General features: G+C 41.7%; 1 protein-coding gene across 9 annotated transcripts in view; it reads right to left on the reverse strand.

Annotated features, from left to right (window-relative positions):
* Positions 1–21,175, reverse strand: part of pomgnt2 (protein O-linked mannose N-acetylglucosaminyltransferase 2 (beta 1,4-)) — a 31,504-nt gene extending 10,329 nt beyond the window's left edge. Inside the window, exons 1-4 of one of the 9 annotated variants that reach the window (XR_007449794.1) lie at positions 20,898–21,175; positions 14,542–14,891; positions 14,126–14,191; positions 6,708–7,814 (exon numbers count right to left, since the gene is read on the reverse strand). The gene's annotated coding sequence lies outside the window, so the exon portion shown is untranslated. The other 8 variants (XR_007449795.1, XM_049583162.1, XM_049583165.1 and 5 more) reach the window with 8 other exon arrangements.
* Positions 21,176–21,696: the final 521 nt, after the last annotated feature.

Genomic DNA, 21,696 nt, shown 5'->3' on the forward strand with positions numbered 1-21,696 from the left:
ACAGAGAAAAGAACACTAGTATTGCTCCCAACTCTACTCATCTGCATACTGAGAGAACAAGTGAGTCATTTACACATTCTAAATCAAACAGTTAACCGTGAGCAGCTGCCTGCAAACGCCAGACAACTGGTGTTCTAAAAACCCATTTGAGGGCTAGCTTTACTAACAACAAAGGTTTCTGTTGAGATCCGCAGCCTCACCAGCGCTGAATAATCTGACGGAGGCAATAATAATCTTTAGCCTGTACAGCATATTTATTGAAGACCTCATATTTTCTTCAGTCACGGAGGGAATGAACTCCAACCTCTGACAGAACATGACTGGGCATGGCCTAAACAAAAACTGTGGTGAACACACACACACACACGTCTTGGGTTAGCAGTATCCCATATCTCACCACACACAGACACACACATGCACGCACACACACGTCTTGGGTTAGCAGTATACCATATCTCACCAAACTTCTACTACTGCTCTGCCTTTTTCCTTCTGCTCCATTTATCATGGGCAGTGTTTTTTATCCTCTTCCCCTTTACTGTCTTAGATGATTTGCACTTGCTTTTTGTGTTCTGTAGCTGTCGTGTTCTTTCTCTTTCCACTCCTCCTCCGTTTCCTTGCATGCTGTCTCTGTTCTGCAGGAGCAGAGCAGAGTCTCTGGGCTATTTTTGACATCCCAACAAGTACAATATGTCACTGGCAGCAGGGTCACTCTTTGTGATGAACTCAGTGAATACACACAGGCACGATATGCACAATTCAAAATGCAGCATGAATTAGCTGCTCTACAGAAAAGGACGTCAACTGAAAAGACACTGTCTGAAAATGCATAAAAATACGTTGAGTCCTACTGCTGAACACTGTCATCATTGCCTACTTAAAGATGAAAACGTTATGTGTATTAAGGGTTCTCATGTCCACCTAATCAGAAACTGGGGAGGTATTAAGGGAATTTCTCAGTAACGGTAACTTTTTAGCGCATTAGCTAATGTTAGCTTTGATAGTAAAACAAAATGGAGGAAAACGTGTCGTCCACCTTTGTAAGACTGGCATAGTAATCAACCACAAAGCCAGCCATCCCACCTTTGGCAATCCTGTCAAATCATCCATCCACTGAGTGAGAGCATACGGGTCAGCCAGTCTAATCCTGTTGGTCAGTGTTTACTTTTTCAAGTAACACTTACGGTATTGGTATAGGCAGAGTGCCTAGAGAGTGCTCTGCCACTCTGAGAGTGCGGTGCTCTGGATTAGAGGGTGACATGGGAGTGGATTTTCAGTCCTGTCCCATCCCACTCCCACAAAAATAATCCCATCCCGTCCCAATCCCATGGAAAAGAAAAAACAAAATCCCAATCCCACAAGAATGGCTCCTGTCCCATCCCGCTCCCGTGTTGTGTTTCAGTTCAAGTAAAAAAAAATAAAAAAATAAAAAAATCACACAATGCATACTTTAGTTGAATATAAACCCAATGTTGTGTTTTGATGTTTATTGCCTAATTATTTTTACATTCACTCCACATTGAATCTGTTCAGAATGATAAACACATTTGTTTTCTCATGTGGTCAGACAACACGTCATAAGAACCAGTTCTGAGAGAGAAAAATGTAGTTAAAATATTGCAGTTCCTCTGACTGATAATATTACATATGACATCATTAGATTATTAATACTGAAGCATCAGTGTTAGAGCAGCATGTTACTGTTGTAGCTGCTGGAGGTGGAGCTAGTTTACACTACTTTATAAAAACTTGACTATTGTTATTATGATTAGGCCTGTCCCAATAACAAATTTTGCTGGGTGATTAATTGCGTCAGAAATTATTGCGATACGTGATAATATTGTGTAATATTGTGCTTTCAAGACCATTTTTATGATTGTTGTAATTTTGCTGTCTTTAGACCATTTAAACTTATATAATGATAATAAAGGCATATTGATGCAAGTACACCCTTTTAAAGAGAAATAAACATTTATTTAACAAGAATATTTAGGAATGCAAAAAAGAAAATTTAAATATCTGAAACAACATAAAAATATCGAAATATATAAATAAAAACAAAAAATATTCTCAGTCTCTCACTCTCAGGTGTGCAGTTAAATTGGTTGTATTCGCTCTTTTTGCCGGCATACTGACCAAATTACTGGGCTGCCCTCTGTCATTTGGTTTAAATCCAAAACACTCCCACACAGGGCCGTGGCATTTGGTTTAGGAACAAGTTCCCTGTCTTTCTCTTACACTCAACTCCCTGTTTTTTTCTCCGCCTCGTTTCCCCCTCACAAAGATCGCACTGTGTGTGTGTGTGTGTGTGTGTGTGTGTGTGGCCCATAGCCCTGCCTCCCCCACAGAGACAAAGACACTCGATGACAAGAGCTTTCCCTCCGTTCATTACGCTAATGAACCAACTCACCTGGCTGCCAGACGATGCACGGCAGTGAACGCTCTTGTCGTCATGGTCTCTTTGGTGGAGAAAGACGAGGAAAACAAACACGCGTGAATATGGCAATTAATCCCTTTTAATATACCGTGCAATTAAACGACTTATCACATATCGCGACAGGCCTAATTATAATTCCCAGTCCTGCCTGCTCCCGTTGACTTTTTTTCCCCATCCCGTCCCAATCATGTGACGAATAGTGAAATGATTCCCATCCCGTGGGAATCCCACAGGAATCACGTGACCCGTAGGACTCCTGAAAAAATGTCAGCCTCTACTCTGGATAACTGAACAGTACATTCCGACAGGGTTCTGAATTTACAAAGTTTTTACAAAGTTTTTGCCAGAGTGCGCCCCAGTACTCAGAATGAGTATTTCTGATGCAACAATTGCGTCATCTTCCTACATTGTCTAAGACAAGCCAACAGAACTTGCTGGCAAGCGCTAGCTAATGTCTGTGGAGAACTGTTTTGCCTCCAGCTAAGGCCCGCCCACCAAAAAATGTCATACTGTTTAATTACAGTAAAAGGGCCTAGAAAATTACTACATCACTACTGACATTAGAGTGCATAGCGTTGTCTCTGTCACCCACTGTGTGTCAGCGGTGAGACTGCTACGTTCCATGAGCTCTCTGAGCTCTTTCAGTCTAATAAATACTTGAATGAACATCTCTAAATGCCACCATCATATAAACACAAGATAAATAGCAAACACAAACAAACCTTTCAGTCTTTCAGCCCGAATCAGCTACCTGGTCACTGCTCATTGCTCGCTGTGGGTCTGTGCTTTGTGCTAACGTTACCCGCTGAACATGAGGCTACAGTAGTGTAGCAGCTCTTGTTCCCTGGTTCGGAGGATGTGTGTGCTGCTGGCTTAGCTGCTAAGGAGAGTCTGTAGCTGTGCCGTGGCTCATTCTTTGTCTCAGTGTGTTTTTATTGGCATATTTACAGGCGGGATGATGACTGGAGGCCCTTCCAGCTCTTTCACTAGTGACCATACTGGGAGTCAGATAGGACACCACATAAAACAAGTGTTGCTGGATAAATTCTAAGACAAAATTTAAGGCCACTTGGGATAAGCAGCGAATACAAACAGCAAGGAGAAGATCCAAAACTGGCCATTTTTATGTTATTATCAAATACATCAAATCAATATGTTTGCCATTTATGGATTCTTTGTTCAGCAGATGCATGCAAGATAAAGTGTTTTCTTCAGGAACTCAAGGTAACACAGCATAACTAACTGAATGGTCATTTCTGGGTGAAATATTCCTTTAAATCAAAAGGGAAAGCAGTGAAATTACTTAGAAAAGAAGTGTCTCCACTTACTTCTAAATTCACTCACCGCACAATGAGCCTAAGAAATCTTCATGTTATCTCCCAAGACAAAATGTCATGGACAGTGGATGTGAATGCACACTCTGGTGTCACCCTGATGCTGAGGCAGCAACCAAAATAAAGTGAAATGAAGTATGTCGAGGAGGCTGCAAGGGAGGCTAACATTAGGCAGGCATCCTGCAAGCTCCTTCAGTCCACAAGGACAGCATGGATGCTCACAGTGCCAGCGGTGCTGCTTAATCCCTTTCACTGCACACTGGTTCCTACAGGGACGCATATCAATGCCCCCTGCACACTGCCTTAGCCAAGCGTCCAAAAGCCTCAAAATGTCAAAGCCACTGCAAGACACCACAGCACACATAAACCCCTCATTTACATCAGCACATTAAACAGGCTGCAAGCAGAGACCTGGACACCATGCACTCCTTTCTGTTTTCTGGTCAGGTTCTGTAAAACATGCAAACTAAAGGAAGCCTAAAACATCAATCTGAAGCAATTTAATGTGACCTTTAAGACAAAAGAATTTTGCATCTGGTCAGCAGTGTGAAGGAGTGAGCTGAGACACTGCCCGAGAAGTAAAATGTTCGGATTAAGAAAAGGTCACAGCAGTTCCAAATATAATCAAATGTTGGAAGAGATCCATTTCCTGCGCTATGGTAAGACTGAGGAACTGTCTCATCTCCATATTCATTTCTTGAGTATGTATGCTATTAAGTAAGCCACTGCTTCTCTGTCCATAAAGCTCCAGTTTAACGCCTCCTCAATCAGAATGAAGCATCCTGCTCTGAGGACTCATCCACTGCCAGCACTGTGTTATAAACTGAGACACAGAGACTTTTCATAGTGAGCAGTGATGCATGATGCAGTGTATACAGTGGCGGAAAAAAGTTTTCGGACACCCCATGCATTTGTGAAATATTGCATTAAGAATCACTCTTAGGTCTTCAAGTGCAATTTCTTTTAGTACAGTCACAGCCAAAATACTAAATAAATCCTAAAAAAGCCATTAAAAACTTAAAATTGATTGGTTCCATAAAAATACATAAGAAATTTTGAGTATTGGGTCATTTTGGTACCAGTGATGAAGGTCGTTCTTTTTATTAAAAGACACAATTTTTGCTGCCAAGCTTCGTGTCTACATAAAGCCAGCACATTTGAAAGTTCTTCAGACACAAAAATGGCTAAAACAAGGAACCTAACGCAGGAAACATGCCTGAAGATAAAGATTCTCAGCCAGGAAGGGTACAGCTGCCGCCAGATAGCCAGGAAGTGCAGATGCAGTCCTTCAGCAGTTGGATACACTCTGCAGAAATACAGACGAACCAACAGCTTGGAAGACAAACCAAGATCTGGGCGTCCAAGGGTTTCTTCAGCAAGAAATGACCGCATCCTGACCCGCATGTGCAGGCAAAACCGCCGAATGACATCACAGGAGCTTCAGCAGCAGTGGTCAAACCAAACTGGTGTCCAGTGTTCCACCCGCACTGTACATGGCCGACTTTTAGATCATGGCTTAAGGTCCTACAAGGCTATCAAGAAGCCCCTGATCAATGAGAGACAGAGGTTAGCCCGGTGTCGTTGGGCCCAGGCACACAAGAACTGGACAGCCAGGAATTGGAAGAAGATTTTGTGGTCAGATGAGTCCAGTTTCCAACTTTATCTTCCTCCTACTAATGTGAGGGTACGCAGAAGGCCAGGCGAAGCATTATCTCCAGCATGTACAGTACCTACTGTCAAGCATGGTGGAGGCAGTATCATGGTTTGGGGATGCATGAGTGCTGCTGGTGTTGGTCATCTCACTGTCTGTGATGGCACATTGAACTCTACCAAGTATTGTACCATTCTCGAAACCCACATGCTCCCTTCTGCACGTGCACTGTTCCGTCGAGGTAAAAACTGGATGTTTCAACAAGATAATGCCCCTTGCCACACATCCAAGGCCAGTAGAACTTGGCTGCAGGAGCACAGTATCCAGGTCTTAGAGTGGCCAGCTCAATCCCGGACATGAGCCCCACTGAAAATCTGTGGTGGATTATCAAAAGGTCTGTTTCAAAGCATAAACCAAAGAATTTAGAAGAATTAAAAGCAGTAATTCAAGAAGAATGGGACAAGATTACCCCTCAACAGCGTGAAAGGCTCGTGGGGAACATGCCAGCCAGGATTAGAGCTCTACTACGTGCCAATGGCAGGACTACTAAATATTAATTTGATGATGTGATGGTTTATTTATTTTTTGTTCAGTTTTGAACACATTCTCTGTTATTTGTTGACTTTGATACCGACAATGTTGAGAACTGACATACTGAAACTGTCAAGAATTTAGTTTTGTTAGTTTTTCTTGTAAACAATAAACAAAAAAATATAATTTGTATTTTTTTTCCACAAATATTTCATGATAGTATTTGAGATTGTGTAAAATTTTAAGGGTGTCCGAAAACTTTTTTCCACCACTGTAGAATATAAACACATGCAGGTCCATAATATTGCTCATTACTTTCTGCAATGACATGTCAAAATAGGAACCGCAAAAAGTGCCTATGCCCTGTATGCTCCAAATAAAATTATTTTGTAAATATCATTTATCATTTGTAGAAAATTGAAGTTGTCCTTAAATACTGTATTGAAACATTTTTCTTTTTCTTATGCAGCAGCTAAAATGGAACTCTCTGGAAATGAACCTGGACCACCGCTGGACCCTGGACCACCACTATACAGGGTCCTTGTTTTAATCTATAAAGATGGCACTGAAATGTGCAAGAAACTGTTCCATGTTAACAGTGCCTCACAACTTTTGGATGCCTGTTACTCAGAGTTTGCACACCCCGTGCAGCTGGAAAGATTTCTTCGCTATAACATTGACTTTAAAGAGTACACTGACTGTGACACAAGTGTGGATGTTAATGATTATGACTTTTCACTTTAATGTTTAAAATGAAAATGAAATTAATTGCTGACCAAATGTTTTAATGCTAGGTAAAAGGTTTTTAAAGAAACTTTGAAGTTTCATGAATGAAACAAGACATGTTGACTAAATGTTTTAAAATGTTTAAAAAATATTTCTTGAAATAAATAATTTTTCAAAATGATTCCAAGTGGCATTTTTCTTCTTATCATTGTATTCTGCCATTTGTTTAGAATAACACAAGCTTGTGTTCGATCACTGTGTAATTTTGAGTAACACATGAATGTGTTAATGTAAGTTTTATGTATCAACACATGAATGTGTTAGTACTTACACATTATACACATCTGTGTTAATCTATGCAACACAGTCACTGTGTTGATACATTAACACACTGAATGTGTCAAAATTAACATAACATGTGTTGTCCCAAATTCAACTCATTGATGTGTAGAAATTCAACACGTTGTGTTAATATTGACACATTCTTGTTAAGAGTGTAGTCATTCAGTAGAGTGTATTGAAGTACATATGCAATAAAAAACAAGCAGCTTATCATCAAAATCAAAGCACATATTTAACCGAAACCAACCTCCAAAGGTATACAGACCTATAACATCTCAAAACCCCCCAACAACAGGAAACTGTCCTAAGTCACATCATCAGCAAGCGTTTGAGCAGTACACTGGTTTCTGCGACTCTGTCTATGACTGCATCGTTGTCTAAAGTCATCAGGGTCTCTTTCTCTGTTGACATTAGCATAAATGCCTCAAGATGCTCCAGTGTCAGTGCGGTCCTCAGTCTGTTCTTCACAAACTTGAGTGTAGAGAAAGTCCTCTCACAGGCCACTTGAATGAAAGACAGCGTCAGCAGGAACTTATAGGCTAGTCCGATGACATGATAGGCATCAGTCAGTAGGTTGTATTTGGAATTGCACAGTTTTTACAGGAGGAGACTGGTTTGGTGGTTCCTGCTCCACGTTCCTCCTCTTCCTCTTTTTCCTCCTCCTCCTCCTCCTCCTCCTTCTTCTCCTCCTTCTCCTGTCCGTCCTCATCTGTCTCTTCCTCCTCCTCAGTCCTATGACTGGCATTATCCTGTCCCTCTGCATCAACTCCACGACTGACACTGGCCTTGTCAGCTAATAATAACAGTAACAGCAACAATGATAAACGTTATAGCACTTTTGCAAAGAATTCACAGTGTTAGAACACAAATACAATATAAAAATCAACATAACAAAAGCGGCACATATACTCGCACGCGCGCACACACACACACACGCTCGCACACTCACGCACACATTGTAAGTGAATTAATGTATTTTTCTTGAGCTGGTAAAAATGGCTATATATTAATGTAGAAACAGAACAGGAAAACAGGATGTATAGCCTATATATTCAAATACTATCTTTTTAACTTTGAACACAGACTCTCTCTTGAAATATGTTTTCTTTTGCAGTAAAGAAATTTGTGCGTTTTCTGGTCAGCCAGTATGGATTTTATTTTTAATTGATGAAGCAGATTAATGATTTATGCACGTATACATGTGTAACATTGCTGATAGGCTACCTTTAATGTTCTGTGTGCCCTGAACACACAAAAAAGGAATCCCGAGGCCTGACTCAACCCAAGTCATTTGCATATGTTTTCGTCCCAAACCTGGCCCAAACCCGCGGGTCCAGTCGGGTTTGTCGGGCCCGTGTCGTCACTGGCCTGGCTGACTGTAGCCACGCTGACCTTAGCCCCTCCACCACGGAAAAGCTCTGTCAATTTAGCGCATTTGGCTGCATCCTGCACTAACCTTTTTTTCTTTTTTGCCTTTAATTTTTCAGCTCCACCCATCTCTTTTTCCAGATTCTTTCTTTTTAGCATGTTTGCTAATTTACCCCGCTCCTCTTTCTTTTATTCTTTTTTTTTTTTTTTAAAGAGGAAAACAACACGATCAGCTCAAATTGGGAGGGGCCGCTTGTATCCTCCCTTAATATGCAAAATATTAGATTGACCCAGTGTCACGTTCCACTCTGTGCCACCTGTGGTTGCGAGGGCAGGCTGCTGCGGTCAACCGCGGCTGCGTTTTATGGGGTAAAAAAAATGTTCCGACCATCGTCCAGTTCGGCCTGAAACAGACCAGCCGTTCGGGAATACCCCGAACGTCCCTATGGCCAGCCCGCCCCTGAAGCAAAGTAAAACATAAAAGCATGGCTCACTCTCAATTTTTGTTTCTTCAGGTTCACTAATATCAGTGTTGGATGGCCTGATAGTGTTCCGTAAGCGAGTGCTGAGAAACTCATCTGTGTTTAATCTAGCCGAAAGTGACAGCCTTTTCCCACCAGTGAGTGATACTATTGCATTCATCAATCTATGTTTTATTTTCATCCAATGTCCAAGTGCAGTATTTCCTTTTGAAATAATTAAATCAATTCAGTTAACATTCCACTTAATACTATAAAACCTGTTTCATGTAAATACATTTTCAGTACATTCAAATAATATGTACAGTTGTGGTCAAAAGCTTACATACCATACTTTGTTGCGTTATAGACTTAATTTAAAATAGATGAAATTAATCTTTTTCCTTATCAATCTACACACAATATGACAAAGCAAAAACAGGTTGTTAGAAATTTTTGCAAATGTATTAAAAATACAAAAAACTGAAATATCACATTTGCATAAGTATTCATACTGTTGAGGATATAAGGTTCTAAATGGTAGGCCACAGCACCATAGACATGCTATAAGGCATCACAGAATACATGCATATAGGACTCTAAGGTAGCTGTGTTGGCAAAGGGGGGGCAGATAACAGTGAGGGAAGTTAATGTCGGGGAGATTTTGCAGTTCCAACTCCCATGCCTTCCATTTCTCCAACAAACTGTCCATTTTGATGATGTCATCCCATTCTCTCTCTTTCTTCCATAAATCCTGTACAATGATCTTAGCACGGGTTGTGAAAGGGATCAGATATCCCACAGGACTGTATTGACTTGCCAGCACATGTATATATATATTCCTCATTATAGATTGATGGTAGGTGATGAACCCGTTCTTGTAACTCAGCATGTCTGTGAGGAAGTTCCATTGAAGGCCAAGTGTCAGTTGTCACCATTTTCTGAGAGCCACAGTTCACAGGTTTTACATTTTGCATCTGGGGGGAGATGTTGTATGACAGCTGGATTATTGCTAGCCCATTTTCTGATGTCAAACCCACCATCAGCGAGCAAAGGTCTCATTTTGTCAATCAGGGACTCGGCTTAAAGAGAGGAAGGAACACTTTGGAGACAGTTATCAACATAAAAACAATGTTGGACAGACTGAAGGGCATCCTCATTTCCATCACAATGATCTTGGACATGTTTGTGGACTGCATGGGTGGCAGAACATGGGCTGCTGGTTCTTCCAAATGGCAAAACTTGCCATTCATAAACACTGGGCTCCTGATCTAGTTGCATCCTTCTTCATATAAAATGCAGTAGGGGTTTGTTGTCATTCAAAAGGCGTACCAGATGGAGCATACCACTGATATCTCCACAGATGGCTATGGCATGTTGGCTGAACCTGAGGAGAACTCCAAGGAGAGAGGGACCCAGTGTTGGGCAAGGCAGAAGACATTTAATCAGGTTCTGTCCCATGCATTAAAAGGAGTAGTCAAATACAATCTTGTGTTCAACAATGTGATGTGGGAAATACCAGATTTCCTGTGGTTGGTCTCCCTTCTCCCTGGGGATCCTCTGGATGTAGCACAAGCTTATTCAGTTCATCTTGATATTTATCAGACAAATCAGGGTCCTTGGACAGGTGTCTTTCTGTAGCACAGAGACGGGGCAGGACAGCTTCCTTAGGAGCTTTAAGAACAGAAATGTTGGGAGCTCTTAGCAGTGGAGTGGCACACCGCATTTCACCATCTATTTCTACTCTGATTGTCTTGGAATGGAGTCGATCAAGGGCTAACTTGTCTTGTTTTGACCTCATGACTGTCTCACATAGGGCAGAGTGTCACTCTGCCAGAGTCTTTCCACATTCTTCAACATTTCACTTTTAAAGCAGGTAAGAGCATATGAGAAGATGTGCTGGGTTTGGATTAAGCTGGCTGGCCCTTGGAGAGCCCATCTTAACCTGGTATGTACTGCTAATGGGCCACTAGGGAGTCCCTCGAGTACTGGCTCCGTGGCTGTAATCAGATGGGCATAGTCTGAGCCGACGAGGACCAGAGGGCACACATGATCGATAGGCTGTAATGGAATACCTCTGATGGTGGATGGTAGATGTTGATACTGCTCTTGCAGCTGCTTCACAGGGTATGTGTGCTCTGACAATCCAAGATTCTCTGCAGTGAATGCTCCATTGATGACATGTCTCTTAGTTGGCTGGTCAATGGGGGAGATTTCAAGGGATATAGATGCTCAATTCACCTGCACTATATTTTGTGCATATTGAGATGGTTTAAGTGCATATTGAGATGGTTTCAGATTGCATTGTGAGGCCCAAACACTGGACAGCTTGGGGAAGCAGGATAGATCTGTCTGCACCATCATCAAGAACTGAATATATTATTATTAATTATAATATTATTACTTTCATAATGTTGTTGTAAGCTACTGCCATTACCGTCTATCCTGCATCTCTCTCTGTCTCTGTCTCTCTCTGTCTCATTGTGTCATACGGTTTACTGTTAATTTATCATGTTGATCTGTTCTGTACGACATCTATTACACGTCTGTCCGTCCTGGAAGAGGGATCCCTCCTCAGTTGCTCTTCCTGAGGTTTCTACCGTTTTTTTTCCCCGTTAAAGGGTTTTTTTGGGGAGTTTTTCCTTATCCGCTGTGAGGGTCCTAAGGACAGAGGGATGTCGTATGCTGTAAAGCCCTGTGAGGCAAATTGTGATTTGTGACATTGGGCTTTATGAATAAAATTGATTGATTGATTGATTGATTGAACTGCAGAAGTTGTGAGGTTCTGTCCCATTGTGGAGGGATACACTGAAAACTGTCAGCATGACTTCATTGGAGCGGTTGAGTTTGTCTATGTAAAGGAGCTCTGAGAGAGAAGATGTTAACATCACTGTGGCAGATTTATTGACATTGACATCATGGAGAACAGTGAGATGAATTTCCTTAGAGATGTTACATGGCCTCCTTAAGGTGCATTAGTCCATTTTGTGTATCCTCCCACATTTACTACATCTCTCCTTCTCTTTGATCCATTTCACAATGTCATTTTTAGAGGTTTTTGAATTCTGTACATGAACCAAGGAAATGGTTTCTGATATCACAGTAGGGACAGTAAGGCTTAGGCTTATTAGCATTTACCTTTTCTTTGGTGTAGGCTTGTGTTGTGCCATCCATCTCAGATGTTGTCGACAAGTAGACTAAGGAGACTTGCCTGGAGGGCTTGCGTTCCTTTCCAGTTGGTGGAGCTCAACCGCTCTCTCCGATATACGTTTGGCTCTTGACTTTGACTGTAGCCAGGTTGAAAGGTCAAGGAGGGAGTACGTCTGGTTTGCTTGCTCAGTCAGAATGCTACGATTGATACAGTGCTCAACAAATCAATCTCTGTGCGGCACAGGGAGTTTACTGAGGAGTCTGTCAACATGAGAGCCACATTTTAATTCAGACCCATCAGGGCCCTCTAGGGACAGCAACATTCTCACAAGCGCAAGGACAAAAAGGGAGAAATCATCAAAGGCCTCTACATCACCTAAGTGAACAATGGGAGAATTCAATACTGCTCCAATTTTACTATGAACTAGCAACGTTGGCTGACCATACTTCTCTTGTAGTGCTTCGAGGGTGGTGGAATATGGTCTTGCATCATGCATGCTGGATCTGGCTAATTTCTTAACACCTGGGTGTTCAAGATGTTCCAAAAGAATCTGATATTTAAACTGCTCAGTAAGTTGAGCATGATTGTCAAGGATGTTATCCAAAGCCATTTTCAGGAGGGCAAAATCACTCTCTTGACCACTCTTGAACACAGGAAGTGAGGGCCTTGGTATTCCATAGGCAGATCCATGAACTCCATAACATTGGGGGTTTGAATATGTGTGTAAGCAGAATGTGGCTGCTGGAATGACATAGCTTGCATCGGTAACTGACCACCAGTGAAAGTGGGCTGTTTAGGATCAGTCAGGGATGCAATATAATTACGGGCTTGGACAGTGACTATGGAGGGCAAACTAGGTGCAGCTTGGGCACTAGCTATGGAGGGCAAAGTGGGCACAGCTTGAGCAATAACTATGGAGGGCAAAGTGAATGCAGCTTGGTCAGTAGCTATGCTTTGCTGACTTGGTTGAGGCCTGGGAAGAAATTTGTCTCTTAGCTCCCCTTTTGGGAGGCCAAGTTTGGAAAATGAGGAACTCAAAGCTGAATAAGAGTCAGAGTCAGCATACCCCAAATTAGTGTGGGCAAGAGTGAACACCCTGGAATGAGGCAGGTCATTGAAGGATGAGGCGGCTACATTATCAGGAAGAGATATGGGAGTAAAAGTGGAAGCTCCTTTGAGGTGATCATCTTCAGCATCTTTGGAGAGGTTCTGTCAAATAAAAGCAGAAACAAGCTGGGCTGACTCGAGCTGTTGTTCTTTAATACGAACGCGTCGGTTCATGTTAACCTCTCTGACAACTCTGTCTCTCTCCTTGTGTGCGTCTTCTTGCATATGCTGGGCAGCTCTGGCCTTCTCATCAAAAAATTTACCTTGTTCATCAAGTTCATTCTCCTCCTTTCTTTGTCTTTTAAGTTCCTCCTGTTCATCTCTTATTCTCTTTTCCTCAAGAATGCTGGTTTGGAGATCACTCAAATTAAAGGCATGGCTGCTCCTGGAATGCCTACTAAGTTGCAATCTTGTTGGAAGACTAGAGACTGACTTGGTGCTTTAAGTCTTCCTGCTGTGGTAACTCAATGAGCCATGGGACTGTGTGGACAGCCTCTGCTGTGGCGGAGTCCCATAGTAGTCAGGGGGCTGTACATTCCTTTTAGGTCTCCTCCCTAGATCATGGCTAATTGGCTTTGTGAGGGTTTTAGCTGATAGTTCACAAGGTACTGATGGCAAAGGGATTTGGAGCTCTCTGTGAGAAGGCAATAGCTTGTTGTCATAGAGGTGTAAAGAAAACAGAAAACATTCACATTTAAGAAGCTGGAATCAGAGAATTTTCACTTTTTTTCTTAAAAAACACATTAGTTATGAAATTAGTTGGCAATTAATTTAATAGTTAACAAATAATCGATTAATCATTACAACTCTAATATGAATACAGGTGTGCCTTGAGATTTTGGCTGCCTTTGGTGTGCCTTGGTCACAAAGAGTTTGATAACCACTGCTCTAGACAACAAGCTGCAAAGGCGTGTGTTTGGATATGAAGGTAAAGGAAAAAAAAGTCTCCATGCAGATCTCCAACGCTTGTCACCGACTGGTTGGTGTCATGCTACTTTCTCAACATCATGATCAACATACCTGCTGCATTGGGGGTTGCTTCTGTGGCTTCTGAGGTCGGTGTCCTGGCACAATCATCGCAATCATCTGCACATAACATAGGGCAGACATCATCACTCAATTTGATTGGAATACGTTAGTCTTTCTTGATGAGAGTCTGTAATATTGGGCAGACATTAACATACGTCAATAACCTATATATTTGAGAGCAAAGGTGTGTGTAACATTAAAATTCACCCGCTTGTTTGAATAGGGTACCACAGTGCAACGTTACATTACGTATTTCTACGTACATGATTGCATATCTAGCCAGTTATCAGTTAATGTTACAGTAATACAGTAAACAGCGCAACATTACGTTAACCTAGTTAATAATGAAACTATTTTTATTGAGGTGACTGGTAATTTTTAGTAAGCTGTAGGTGGGTCAAACGTACCAGGCTGGTTGTCTGGCATTACTCCAGTCCAACTGTCCTCCTCACTGTTGGTGGGCTCCATGGTAACGATGTCCTCAGATTTAACCCGTCCCCCAGACCAGGGCTATATGCGGGTCTATTGCGGAGCAGTGCATCGATGTCTTCGAAAAAGGGACAAGTTGCACTGCCCCTACCACTCCTTTTGTTAGTATTGTTTGCCTTCGTGTCACAAGTTTGAGGTGTTTCATTTTTCGCTGACACTAGAGCCAGGACTGATTGTAGCCGTTGTCCGCCATTATCTTTGCCATATCTTCATAGATGGCACGGTTGCAGTACAAAGTGTCCAGAGTCACTGGCACTTGGTGGTGCTCCTGTGGAGAGTGCAGACATATGCCCACAGAGGAAGAGAGTAGGTGCTGTGCCGAATGGGACCTCATAATCACTGTGGAGATGGCAAATCTGAATGTCTCCATTGACAAGACTGATGTGTCGCCGGCCTGTATAACGGACAACGATGCAATGTTCGCCAGTTGATAAATAGACCTGTTCTGGAGACTTTTTTTTTACTTCCCTAAAATTAACTGGAAAAAGCGTCCCGCACACGAGGGATTGAATGGGCAGCTATTGAAGAGGTAGGCTATGTAACCTTTTTGCTCTTTGATGTAATGAATTTCAATTTCAGAAGTCCATCCAGTCATAGCATATGTTTGGGCTAAATACACATAGGCTACATAGGCTAGGCTATAGCAGCAGCCCCTTGAAACAAACATTCTGTTATTCCCTGCTGATGCAAAATCTATGCAATATCCATGTTACTTTCAGACAATACTGACTGGTGGCATATAGAGTGATTCTGGAGTGGGCCCTCAAGTGCCAACAACTTGGACGTGGAAATCGAGTTGCACTGCCTAGTTGTGTGGTGTGGGCCATCAGAGACGCATTCCTATCCCCCACTGGACAGTATGCAGGATTCACAGCGAGGGAGATAGAGGATTTATTCTGACCTCTGAACTGAACAACACAGTTCATTTCAACAAAAGCTTTTATTTCTTATCTTTTCAGGGGGGGGTTTGTAAATAAAATGCACATCACACTAAAACTATTTTCACACTGTATGAAAGGTAAAAAATAAAGTGAGAAGTGCTTGAAAGAGTTTGTAATTGTGTGATGCCTTTGAACACAATGCCAGCTTTCTGCTGCTTCTTTTCTGTGTCCCATTTCATTGCAATGGTTTCCTGCTGGTTGGTGACACTCACAGCATTATCGCTGCCAAGTGGGCTGGAGTGTATAACGCTTCAGGGTCAAACGAATGAAGTTTACACACCGGCGTGAGGCAGCTTGAAAAAATAGTTCCACAATCAAGATGAATAGCGAAAACACGCACCAGTCACCTCAAGGATAGTTTTTATCCACAGGGCATCAGACTGCTTAACAGTAGCACTTTAGTGCTATGTGTGTACGTGATTATTCCTCTGGATGTTTACTGAATGTTTTTTAGACTATTTTATGGACTATTTACTGACTTATTATTTTTATTGTGATATGAGGTTTGAGAAGGGGTCTGGCAAAATGCATTTCATTGCATTGACTGTACATTGTACTACAATAAACTAAACTAAACTCAAACACTGATGAAAACCACAGTTTGCTACGATTTTTATGTCAGAACATCAAGGAACACTACTGACCAGTCAGTGAGTTTCATGGCTTTGAAAACGAACATTTAGGGTGGTTTTAGGACACATATACACATGGCCATAGACATGTGGAAATCTGCCTGTTAAACTAGGCAGGGGAAAGCCAAATTCTCCAAAAAGGAACAATCGTCAAAATTTTGGTCTTAACCACTCTATTTCATCATAAACAACCCAGAAATGGGACTCAAAGTGCGAAAATACCGGACTTCTTCTTTAAGGATCCTTCCTTAAATTTGAGATCTTTATGAGCGTCCCTCCAGTGCAAAACTAGCCAAACAGGGTGGATATATTCCAAAATCAGAGTGGACACAGAACACACAGTTATGCTTATTAAACATGTCAAACTCTGACATGTCTGCACTTGTAATCCCATGCCCGCATGGACCATGGACATATGATGAGATTTATGTCACACAGACCCTTAAGACAAGGGTTTGATATACAGTACTGGCCAAAAGTTTGGACACACCTTCTCATTCAATGCGTTTTCTTTATTTTCATGACTATTTACATTGTAGATTCTCACTGAAGGCATCAAAACTATGAATGAACACATGTGGAGTTATGTACTTAACAAAAAAAGGTGAAATAACTGAAAACATGTTTTATATTCTAGTTTCTTCAAAATAGCCATCCTTTGCTCTGATTACTGCTTTGCACACTCTTGGCATTCTCTCCATGAGCTTCAAGAGGTAGTCACCTGAAATGGTTTTCCAACAGTCTTGAAGGAGTTCCCAGAGGTGTTTAGCACTTGTTGGCCCCTTTGCCTTCACCCTGCGGTCCAGCTCACCCCAAACCATCTCGATTGGGTTCAGGTCCGGTGACTGTGGAGGCCAGGTCATCTGCCGCAGCACTCCATCACTCTCCTTCTTGGTCAAATAGCCCTTACACAGCCTGGAGGTGTGTTTGGGGTCATTGTCCTGTTGAAAAATAAATGATCGTCCAACTAAACGCAAACCGGATGGGATGGCATGTCGCTGCAGGATGCTGTGGTAGCCATGCTGGTTCAGTGTGCCTTCAATTTTGAATAAATCCCCAACAGTGTCACCAGCAAAACACCCCACACCATCACACCTCCTCCTCCATGCTTCACAGTGGGAACCAGGCATGTGGAATCCATCCGTTCACCTTTTCTGCGTCTCACAAAGACACGGCGGTTGGAACCAAAGATCTCAAATTTGGACTCATCAGACCAAAGCACAGATTTCCACTGGTCTAATGTCCATTCCTTGTGTTTCTTGGCCCAAACAAATCTCTTCTGCTTGTTGCCTCTCCTTAGCAGTGGTTTCCTAGCAGCTATTTGACCATGAAGGCCTGATTCGCGCAGTCTCCTCTTAACAGTTGTTCTAGAGATGGGTCTGCTGCTAGAACTCTGTGTGGCATTCATCTGCTCTCTGATCTGAGCTGCTGTTAACTTGCGATTTCTGAGGCTGGTGACTCGGATGAACTTATCCTCAGAAGCAGAGGTGACTCTTGGTCTTCCTTTCCTGGGTCGGTCCTCATGTGTGCCAGTTTCGTTGTAGCGCTTGATGGTTTTTGCGACTCCACTTGGGGACACATTTAAAGTTTTTGCAATTTTCCGGACTGACTGACCTTCATTTCTTAAAGTAATGATGGCCACTCGTTTTTCTTTAGTTAGCTGATTGGTTCTTGCCATAATATGAATTTTAACAGTTGTCCAATAGGGCTGTCGGCTGTGTATTAACCTGACTTCTGCACAACACAACTGATGGTCCCAAGCCCATTGATAAAGCAAGAAATTCCACTAATTAACCCTGATAAAGCACACCTGTGAAGTGGAAACCATTTCAGGTGACTACCTCTTGAAGCTCATGGAGAGAATGCCAAGAGTGTGCAAAGCAGTAATCAGAGCAAAGGGTGGCTATTTTGAAGAAACTAGAATATAAAACATGTTTTCAGTTATTTCACCTTTTTTTTTGTTAAGTACATAACTCCACATGTGTTCATTCATAGTTTTGATGCCTTCAGTGAGAATCTACAATGTAAATAGTCATGAAAATAAAGAAAACGCATTGAATGAGAAGGTGTGTCCAAACTTTTGGCCTGTACTGTAGGTCTGATGATGACACATGCCACATGCTCTCCACTGTAGCTGTTTGAGCTAACGTTAGTTTCACATACTGAGCTCAGAATCTCACAGCTTTTAAAGGTGATGAACTGAAACAATGTCATCATGTGCTTTGTATCATGTGCAGTTTATCTGCATGTAATTGTTGTCTGACCTACACGTTTTTGTTTATGTTGCACCCCTAATTGTTCCACATTCAAGAAGCCAGGGTGGAGCAGCAATAAGAGCAGCCAGACGGTAATAGTCTGTAACTGTCATTCAAAAAGGGAAACTAGATGACCATCTTGATGCTACTTAGCCAGTTAGCACATTAACAACATAATCCAATGTTGAAAGAACAGAGCATATTTACTGTACACCAGTGAACAATAACACAAACCATCAGGAAAATTTTCTGCTAAAGAGCTCAATGGCTTAAGAAAAATAATCTGACCTTAAGTTTCTTTTGGTCTCACTCACTCTGGACTGGAAACTTTTTTTTTTTTTTTTTTAAATTTTGGGGTCCACACTCACATTTGAACGGCAGGTATATTAAAATAAACCACATCAATATTAGATAAAATAATGTAATTTCAGGGTGTTTTCCATAACTGTAGATCTTTTTTGAGTAAGAGAACCTTCTGAAGAACAGGACAAACTCCAGGGACATGAGGTGTGAATCTGAGCGGGAATGGTTGGCTACGCCCTGTGATAGACACCTCACGATTCAATTCGAGCTGTGGAGAGTATGTGCTGCAGGGAGGTGGATGCCTTCTGAGCTCTGGTGGAGAATCTGACCCCCAGACCGGACATAACATGCCTCACACTGCCCATCAACCCTTAGTGTGTGTGTGATGTCACACACTGGGGGACATCACACACTGGGGGCGGACATCCGCCAGGAACATAATCCTCCTGTCCAAAATGAGCACTGCACACGACCACGTTTTTGGTCACAGATGAAGCCGTGAAATCGCGCCTCTTCACCTGCACAAAATGCTCCGAGGCACGAAAACTAACTCCACTCCTTTTCCTGACCGGAAAATGGTGGACTCAATGTGCTGACAGACTCGAGTTTGTGCAACTTGCACAAACACAATAATTTGGCATAATCACAAATGGTGAAATGCACTGTTAACAAATGAAAAAATACTAACTCACAAGTTTACTACCGCTCAAACTCACTACTACCTACTACTGCACATTGGACAGAGGCAGGGTCAAGGATGCAGAGTCCCTCTCGTGACGTAGTATCAGGCGATGTTGAAAAAAAAAAAAGCGTTTTTAGAAGAGGAGCTAAAAACAGCCACTTTTTCCTCTGAATTTGTGCCCTTATGTCGTGTAAACCATAATAAATTCTGAATTAACTTCTCATATGGTAATTTTCAGACAAGGTTATAAATATATTTTTTTAAAAAACCCTGCAAGTTGCACTTTAAATTAAAATAAGCTTGCAACCGCTGTCTTTTGTGAAGATGAATTAGTACAAGTTAACTTCAGCTCATCCGCGCTGTAGACAGTCAGGGTGCTTAACTGACTTTGCAGTTGAGTTCCACCTATTTTCTTACGTCAGTATCATGTTATGAACAAACATTTACATAACTGATTATTGACATTTGTGAATCGATGCCAAATCATCCATGTCAGCACTGCGATGCATCTAAAAATCATCCCCCCCCATCCCTACCACGGATACCCCTAACAGTTTAAGTGGTTATGGAGAATGAATGAATGAATGAATGAATGAATGGTGTCATCACAGAGATAAACCTCTCAGCCTGTCTTCAGTTGCTTGAGGTGTTCAGTTACACTGCAGCACACTTAAAGATCATTAGAACCGGAGCCAGTTTTTCTTGCCTTGAATTATATGTTGCTGATGCACACTAGGGAGCAGTTTCCATTAATGACACTCAGTAACGTTATGTTTACCACATAGTTGGTTATCTGCCAAATAGGTTGTTATAAATCGGCATATCGTATATCGGCAAAAAATCCAGTATAGTGCATTCCTAGCTTGAAGCAAAGATCCAAAGATTACACAGACTGCTAGTTGCTGTTATTAAACTGATAAAAGGAATATTACAGAGGGTATACTAGGGAATAACTCATGAGTCATTTCTTTTCTAGAAAATAAAACAGTTGCTCATATCAATTATGTTTGCCTCAAATTATCACTGACTAGAGGTCAGCTTTAACACCTAGAGCACAAAAACACATTGTAAGGTAGTTTTGTATTATTTTTTTTTAAATGTATTCAACTACATACTAAATTCTAAAATAACGTTAATGTATTCATATCCATTCCAAGTACACTGTATATGCGGACACCGTAAATACTGGTTCTTTATAGCTGCAATGTTGAGAATATATTCATACTCATAATCATAAAGTCATCTGAAGTCTATTTTTAAATGCTATTTTGGAGGTGTAGGACATTAACGGCACTAAACGAGGACGCAGACGTGTATTAGATTATTCATTTGGTAAATATATCAGCAGAAATTGACCTGGATGTGAAGGAGGCAACAGCTGAATACATTGGTTGGTGACAACACAGTGCGCACAGGCAGAATCTTGTGACCGTCCGGCTAACATCAATCAGCTATCCTTACCTCAGCCCTCAGTGGAATGTTAACGTTAGCTCCTCGGTGTGTTGCAGAGACGATCCTGATCATGAACGCATGACATGAACCGTTAGTGGAGAGGAAAAGAAGAGGGGGATTTGTAGAGGACGCTGACGATATAAGAAGAAACACAGGCGTGTTCTGTCATTAGGCTGACCGAGACTTCGACGTTGTTACGTGGTGCTGTTGTCAAGCTAGCCTGCCGTTAGCTGTGTGGCAGAGAGACAGAGACAGGCGGACAGACAGACAGATAGAGAAAGAGCAGCTTGGCCCCACCCACCAACCTGGAAAATCCCGCGCTTACATCTCGCGATGACACCCGACCTTCCTAATTGCCACTTCACTGATCCACAAACAGATTCTCCAGTTCTGGAAACTTATATTTACTCATAATTTTCCTCCCCATGTTTCAACACTGTGGAACAAGAGAGTCATCGTAGTTAGCAGGAAATCTTTATTGAATGATTGGTTTTAGAGAGATATTCATTTTGTTACTGATTTACTAGATTGTAGGCTAACGGTAACATATTGAATTACACAACTTTAGTTGATAAGTACAATTTGAAATCTAGGGTGTTTCATTGTTATTATGGAGGGTTACATACACAGGTCCCAGAGTCAATGACCCTACCTATTGTGGATAATACACATTCTAAATTTATTAAGTGGCTTGTTTCCCCCAAAAGTTAAATAAACTCATTAATAAGATTTGATTATATTATTGAATATGATCCTTGTTTTCGATCTCAATGTCTTTGCTCCATTTTGTTAAATTTGATGTGTCTAG

This window comes from Epinephelus fuscoguttatus, linkage group LG8 (assembly GCF_011397635.1).
Source record: "Epinephelus fuscoguttatus linkage group LG8, E.fuscoguttatus.final_Chr_v1".
Classification (NCBI taxonomy): domain Eukaryota; kingdom Metazoa; phylum Chordata; class Actinopteri; order Perciformes; family Serranidae; genus Epinephelus; species Epinephelus fuscoguttatus.